General features: G+C 34.1%; 1 pseudogene; it reads right to left on the bottom strand.

Annotated features, from left to right (window-relative positions):
• Nucleotides 1-373: 373 nt before the first annotated feature.
• On the bottom strand, nt 374-7,593 carry LOC140448290 (protein FAM200A-like; annotated as a pseudogene).
• Between the last annotated feature and the right edge of the window lie 213 nt (nt 7,594-7,806).

Genomic DNA, 7,806 nt, shown 5'->3' with positions numbered 1-7,806 from the left:
CCCATAACAATAATTTGTATGGGCCTAGGACTAAAACAAAAACAAATTATTATTATATAGAAAACAAAACATTGATTTATACTGCTATAAGGTACAATAATATCAGTGCTTGAAATAGGCAAATATAAACAAAGAGCTTCCCGTGATACACTAGGATACACTTTGAGATATTTTAACCAAAATGAAGGTTTGTCCATTATATCAAAGTTGTATTTGGAAGAGAGATCATGTTTGATTTGTAAATCATCTTCTTGAAGTGATTCAGACAGGGAGTCTATGTTGACATGGAATCGGTCAATTGACATTTTGAAAATACTATCATCACAAGTGTTTGGTAAGTCTTTCTGGAACTCTTCAATTAGGCTCTCCACCTTTACTTAATCAGTAGACCCATTTGTACCTTTCGGTGTTGGGCCCTCTCCAAATTGTTTGATATTTGGATTTCTAAACTTGATTCTCCATAAATGTCCTTAAAGCGTGTTTCTTCTGAGATTGACTCTACTTTGGGGAAACTCGAATAATTGCAGGTGTTTGCTGATATTTTACTTATCCAAAGTTGCAATTTCTTAATATTCATCTTGATCGCATCACGATGAGTAACTTTATTTGATTTTCCACCTTGCAATTTTAGGTTCAGGCTGTTCAACGAGTCAAAGATATCTGACAAATAAGCCAAAATTACTTGGGTACAATGTTTTTTGAAGGCCACGCTTAGCTCATTTTGCTTTTGCTGTCCCAAGTAGGTGATTACTTTATCTCGAAGGTCAAATATTCTTGCCAACATGTTTCCTTTTGAGAACCATCGTACTGCTGTATGAAACGGCAGTGTTTTGTGATCAATCCCTAAATCTTCACAAAGAGTTTTAAACAGTCGAGTATTCAATGCACTGTTTTTTTATGTAATTCACTACTTTAATACACAACTTTAAGACACCATTCAGTTTATTTAAAAGAGTTTTTGCTGCCAAGGCTTATCGATGTATAACACAATGCATCCCAGTCACATCATCATTTTGCTCTCTTACTAATTGTACAAATCCTGAGCGAGAACCAAGCATTGAAGGCTCGTCATCCATCCATGCCAATCAGTTTTTGCCAAGAGAGTTCATGTTTGTCAAAAAAGTCTGACACTGCTTTCATAACATCAATAGCTTTTGTCGTGGTCTCCAACTCTGTAGAAAAGAGTAGCTCGTCTTTCATTCTTTCGTTTTCAATATAGCGAACATAAACAATTAACTGAGAACATTGTCTTATGTCTGTACTCTCGTCTAGCTGAATGGCAAAAAATGGCGATTGTTTTACTGCATCAACTACCTGGTTTTGTATGTCTTCGGCCATATCATCAATGTGACGTTTTACAGTATTGTCAGATAGGCTCTTATGGCCAGAAAGGATCTTTCAAGCTAGACCGAGGTATCTCAGGCACTGAGTCACAATTAATTAGCTGCGGTTAGCTGGCCAGCATGGTAAAATGAACACATACGTCACATGCCTGGGTCAGCTGTCAAATGTCATGCGCAATATCATACCTTGTGTTTATTGTACCATGGCTGGCCAGCGTCTGGTAGTGTGAGGGAAGAAGGGAGGCAGTGCTTGGAAATGCTCTGTTGTCAAATGCGCGCTAGTGCCATATTGAACGCCTTACATTCCATTCTTTTAAGCAATCGATTTCAAATTTTTGTGTAAAGTCAAATGTTACAGTGGTTTGTTTTAATTTTCTAAACATAATGGTTAATTTAGAATTTTATAAAGAATACCTAAATTTAATTTAATTTTTGACTTGTGCCCCACCCCCCTCCTGACATGATTACTAACGTTAGAGCGGAGCATGGTACCGGCGTTTATTTTTCTGTACTTCTTGGCGAGAGCTTGTTCTCGGAGGTCGGATGAGGGGGCTAAAAGACACAGTGCTGATAGCCAGTATCTTGGCGTGGCCTTGATTGTTAATGATATAATACGCGAAGCCTGGTTTGAGTTAGATGTTTACACGTTTGGTGTGCGAGCTTTTAAGCCACAAGAAAGCATAGTACTTGAAGTGTAACGGGATGCACGATTCTCAGTGCAGAATTGTGCACATTCTTTTGCATCCCGAGATTTGCAGTCATCTTCGTAAGAGATTCTTCACAGCTTAGAGTTCTATCAAGTGTCACACCTAAATATTAAGATTGACTGAGAAGTCTGTCTTTAAAGTGAATTTTTAATTAGTAGGTGGCCAGCTGTTGTCTGAATGAAAGCACGTCACTTTCATCTTGGCGGCATTGACTCTTCATTGTGCTTTCGGCAATATTTAATATATAAATACTCAAAAGTATAAGGGGGCGACAGCAACCCTCGAGGAAGGTCATTTTTCAGTCTCATTTGGGTATTATTTTAGTGTCTAGCTGGTTCCTAAAAAACTGATACGACTCTTAAAGCGAATTTTGTAGAAAATTGAGCAGTGTATTTTGAAGGGTAAATACTTATTATTTACGTACTATCACTGTCACTGCCAAATCTTGATATTTTTCAAATAATTTATCCTGTGTTACCTCAAAAAATGTCTTCACATACTAGCAAAAAACTAAAAACAAGAATTGTAATGGAATTAGAAGATAATTGGTCACTATCTGCCGTAGCGAACCATTTTAACGTAAGCAGAATAACAGTTTTTAATGTTAACAAAAGATGGAGAGAACAAGAAACTCTTAAATGAAAGCAAGGTTCTGAAAGACCGAAAATATCTACCGCTCATGAAGATCGTAGGCTTTCGGAGAGATTAGAAGAAAATCATTTTGAAGAAGCGAAAACTACAAGAATTATGTCACAGTTTCCGGTAAGAAAGACAACAACTTGGCGCAGAATTAAAGCATCGTCTTAAGTACCGAACTGCAGCAAAAAAATAAGCTCTTACACCACAACAGAAGCAATCAAGACTTATATTTGCTTTAAATCATCAGCTACAAAATCAAGATGTTTGGAACAGGGTAGTATTTACAGATGAGAAAATTTTTCAATCTTCTCAAAAGGGCAAAATTTGGGGTGCATAGACCACATAATAATAGATTTACTCCTCTATATGTTGATAGATATTGAGCAGCTGGTCATTTTAGCGCTAATGTATAGGCGTGGATTTAATCTAGAGGAGTGGGAATGGTATGGCGTACTGATGGCAGGTTTGTTGGGCAGCCATCTGAATATTCTAGAAAACGTCATGTTTCCCAGTGTAGAACAGTAGTATCCAGAAAATTATTTTATCCTATAAAACCTTACCATGGCCCAGCTACATTCCAGAATTAAACCCAATCGACAATGTGTGTGGGTTATTATAAAACGGTTATATCGGCGTAATTTTATACATCAAAATGCTGAAGAGCTGTGGCATGGTATACAACAGGTTTGGGAAAAACTCTCTGAAGAAAACAATTTCATACTTCCTTTCACGCAGATGGAGCAAAGAGTACAAGCTGTTATCAATGCCGATGAAGATATTACAAAATATTAATTTTATTTTTACATACTTAAATTTCGTATAGTTTTGGTCTTCCTGACCTTCGCTTTCTTTCGAGAGTTTCTTGTTTCCTCAATTTTTTATTAATAGAAAAACTGTGGTTTTGCTTATGTTAAAATGTTTTGCTGACTCTGATAGTGTCCAGTTATGCTGTTTGTTTTATTCCTTAATAATAAAAATAACAACAACCAGCCTATTTTATATAAAAACTATTACTTATATACTCTTTATAAAATTCAAGAATTCAAAATAATATCAAAATTTAGACCATAATAATTATTACAATTTATGAATTAACATAATATGTAATCAATTGTTTGTTTATTTTATTATTTGTCTGTCATAATAAATATAATATAATGGCAGGCCAATCACATACACTGCTCAAAATGATCAAATGTTACTATAAGTCATTTCAGTTTTTTTAGGAACCAGCTCTCCATAATGATTTGGAAACATGTGTTGCATAGCATAACATTGATCACATTAGAAGCCTCTAGCTATTACTCTTAAAAATATAACAGCTGTCTGTATGGTGAGTAAAATTTATCTTCTTATTGGAGATATATTTTTAGAAGAAAAGTTAATGCCATCATATTTCACAGTTCTTCCCGCCCACGAAGTACTAATTTAGACAAAGATGAATAGAATAGACCAGCACGTTTAGATGAAAAAGCGCCTACTGGAAATCGAATACGAAGATCGGCTAGGCACTTCAACTGAGAGTATAATAGAACGTAGACCAGAAATTACCCCGAAAAGGTTACTTTTCTTAATTTAAGATCCCTTCTCCTAGCAGGTCCACGAAAAAGTATCCAATTGAGGTACAATCTGTCGCCAAATGACAACATTGACTGATACCTCTACCAAAAAAGTCTTGAGAAAAGAGTTCAAGAAAATTCCATCAAGAAAATGAATGAATTTTAAGAAAATAAAGAAATCAAAAACAAACAAGGTCAAACGTCATCAAATGTCTGCTGATTCTACAGAAGACGAAAACTGTTTCGACACCTTTAACAACAGTAAACCTGTTAAAAACTGGATCCAATGTGTTTCGTGTTAATTAGTTAATTAGTAGTAGATAACGATAAATAACTTGATTTTTATTAAATATTATCTTCTTTTTGTATTTCATAATAAAAATGAAAATAGTTTAATAATAGTCGAATATACTAATAAAATTAGTCTATTTGACGCTCAGAGGGTAGTTGAAACTAAGGACTTGTTACAAAGTGCAAGTATAGCTAGAGATTTACTTTTTAAGATGAAGTTAAATGTGTCGATAGCAATTAAAGTAAATTGTATGGTAAGGGTAGTGTTACCACTGAGTGGTAAGAAACTCAAATTGAATCAAAACGCAACCATTTTCGTATATTTATCGTCCTTACTCGACGCAATGAGTACAAGAAAGATGGTAATTTATATGGGTAAATTGTTGATGCATAGTGGAATATAAATATTCCCAGCATCGCTCTTAATGGCTTGATTAAGCGTGAGTATACAATTTACTTTAATTGCTATCGACACATTTAACTTCATCTTTCATCACTAGATGTCTCTAGTAGCATACTCTGGTAATTATTTGTTCTTTAATTGCCAGAGTAGTCGGTGCGTTTTGGTTTAGTTTGAGTTTTCTTACAAGCTCTCTCTGATGACGGGAAGACCCAGAAACACGTGTCAGGGAGTGGTAAGAAACTCAAATTGAATCGAAACGCAACCATTTTCGTATATTTACTTTTTAAGTTAATTTTGGCTTTATACTAGATATGATCACATCGTTAGAGAGTGGACAATTAAGTTTAAGAGAGTCCATTAGTTCCATTGAAACTTTTATGACTAAGTGTGGCAACGTTTCTGCCAAAACTTCAATATTGTCCAATTACGTCAGTAGACATTAAAATTTCTACGTCTTTTCTACGTCTAAATACATTTTTACTAATAGAAGACAATCATTTTTACTGGAAAACTTCCAAAAATATCTTATTGTAAATGACTTTTATAGTTTTTCCAAAGGAGAAATTTTATAAGTATTGTACTACTTTTTTGCACCAATTTAGTATACTAAATAATTGTATCTAACTATGTTTTTCTTACTTCTGTATTTTTCCAAATAAAACCAATTTTTGAACGTATTATTTTTTTTGCATCCCATGTTGTTCTATTACGTCAGTAGATTTTATTACATATTGAATTGCATATTTTGTAATAAAAGTCAATATTTGTGCAGATTTTCATGAAAAATATGCATATATCTGCGCATATTTGTCAAAAAAATGTTGCATATATTTTCAAATTAGCAGTAGAAGTTTTTACTTCTTACAAAAACGAAACTGCAACAATTAAAGAGCACCACCAGTCTAATAGTATCGGTAAATTTCCAAATTATCCGTAAAGAAATTGTTTGACGAAGCGTTGTTGAACTTCCATTCCAGAAGAGAGGAGGCAGCAGGCGCAACCATAATTCTTTCCGGCTCGTCGGCGAGTGGGATTTAAAGAGCAAAACTACAGCGAGCACTTTCTTTCAAATTTCTGATTTAAATGGATTCCATCAGGAGCAGAATCCCGATGACCGCCGCAGGCTCGTTTTTTAGGAGTTTTTCCTTTTAAATTGAAGCTTTACTGGACGACAGAGGTCAAATTAATTTGTAAGGTTTGCTGCTTTTATCTCCTTTCCAGTTCTTTTTATTTTCTTGAAACCGAACCGTTAAAAAAATTACTCCAGGCCAGGAATACGGATGATTACATTCATAAACGTAGTACGGCCATATTATTCTCTCGGCTGACAAGAAACTTTGCCTCAGGAATATTTTTTTTGTTTCTGTAATTTAAATTTCAATTCAATTTTATATATTATCAAATTATTTTTTTTCTGCTTTTATTGTAAAACTTGACAAACCTAAACATGGCAAATCATCGAAAATAATATTAAATCAAGTAAGCTGTGAAAATTATGGCATTTTAATTTCAATGATACATATTATAATGTAATTCAATATATTTTATACTTAACAGGTTAAGTGTGACCATATTGATCACTTTTGTAAGTATTTCTATTACTTTTTTTACTTTTAAATCAAAATCTAACACTCTAAAATGCGAATTTTGCTTTGCGTGGCTTGCGTTTTTCTTGCCAGTACTTAGATTAGAGTGTACAATGCAGTCGTACGAGAAAGAGCAACAAAAAAGTATTGGCAAGAAATTCTGTCAGATGAAGAATCGGACGAGTTTGGCGACACGTATCTTTCGGACAAGTACCAACCAACTGATTCTAATGACAGTGTAAATGAATAGAGTACTCCGGGACAGAATAAAAAAAAAAAGAAAACGTGTGGCCGGAAATACCAAGCCGTTGGTACAAGATTTATCGGCTTCCACTAGTAAAGAAGCTATTATTAGAAAGAAATAATTACTCTCTAATCTAACAGTATACTTTTATATGAGTAGATAGTATATCGGTTAATGTGGCGTTTATTAAAACAAATTAAAAAGCCTTTTAATGCTCATTCAACCTATTTAGTAGCTGTGTGTTATCATTCGTGTTCTACACAATTTTTCCAGTAAAGTTTACCTTAGAGATTAGCAAAACAAATCAATCAAGGGCTAATTCTAAAACCAGTTAACATTGTGCTAATCAAAGTCATGAGATACCTATATAATTCAAATAGGCCAGTCATTGGATCACTAATACTTAAGAAAAAGAGGCTATGTATAGAAATGATACTTAATGTAGTCTGTAAATGTTAGGACTGTATAAAAATTTTAATATATTTATTAAGAGACATTTATGTATTGAAAACCTAGCTGTTTGATTAACTCAAACTCTCTGGTACCGTAAAATGGGGTGAAATAGTTCCAAAGGTGCGAAATTGGTAATTACGAATGATTCTGAATATTTTAATTTTCCCTGAAATGTAAGAGTGGTGGGCAGACTGTATTTTCTGCGAACGAAGACAAAATCATTATACAGTGTGCTGCAATATACGGCGAGTGGGCGTTTCCCCTTAACTTGTGGGATATAAAATATTTAGCCAAAAGTGTTTTGGATGCACAGGGTCGACAAGTGCCTCTTTAAAAAGAATTACCTGGAACTGACAAGTTATATTCATTACGGAGACGGCATAAAGGATAAATTACCCAAAAACGGGAGACTAATATTAAAAGACCTAGAGCTAGAGGTTCAGAAGAAACCTTAGCAAAACGTCTTAAAGGGCTAAAAATCATCATAGGATATACATCATAGGATCATCCTTACATTTTACCGACGAATTGATATCTTTATGCGAACAAAACAATGCGGGCTTTATATGTTTGGTCAAAAG

Source organism: Diabrotica undecimpunctata, chromosome 8, assembly GCF_040954645.1.
Source record: "Diabrotica undecimpunctata isolate CICGRU chromosome 8, icDiaUnde3, whole genome shotgun sequence".
In the NCBI taxonomy this organism is placed as follows: domain Eukaryota; kingdom Metazoa; phylum Arthropoda; class Insecta; order Coleoptera; family Chrysomelidae; genus Diabrotica; species Diabrotica undecimpunctata.
Note: the sequence above shows the minus strand (reverse complement) of the source record. Positions and strands in the feature narration are given on the sequence as shown.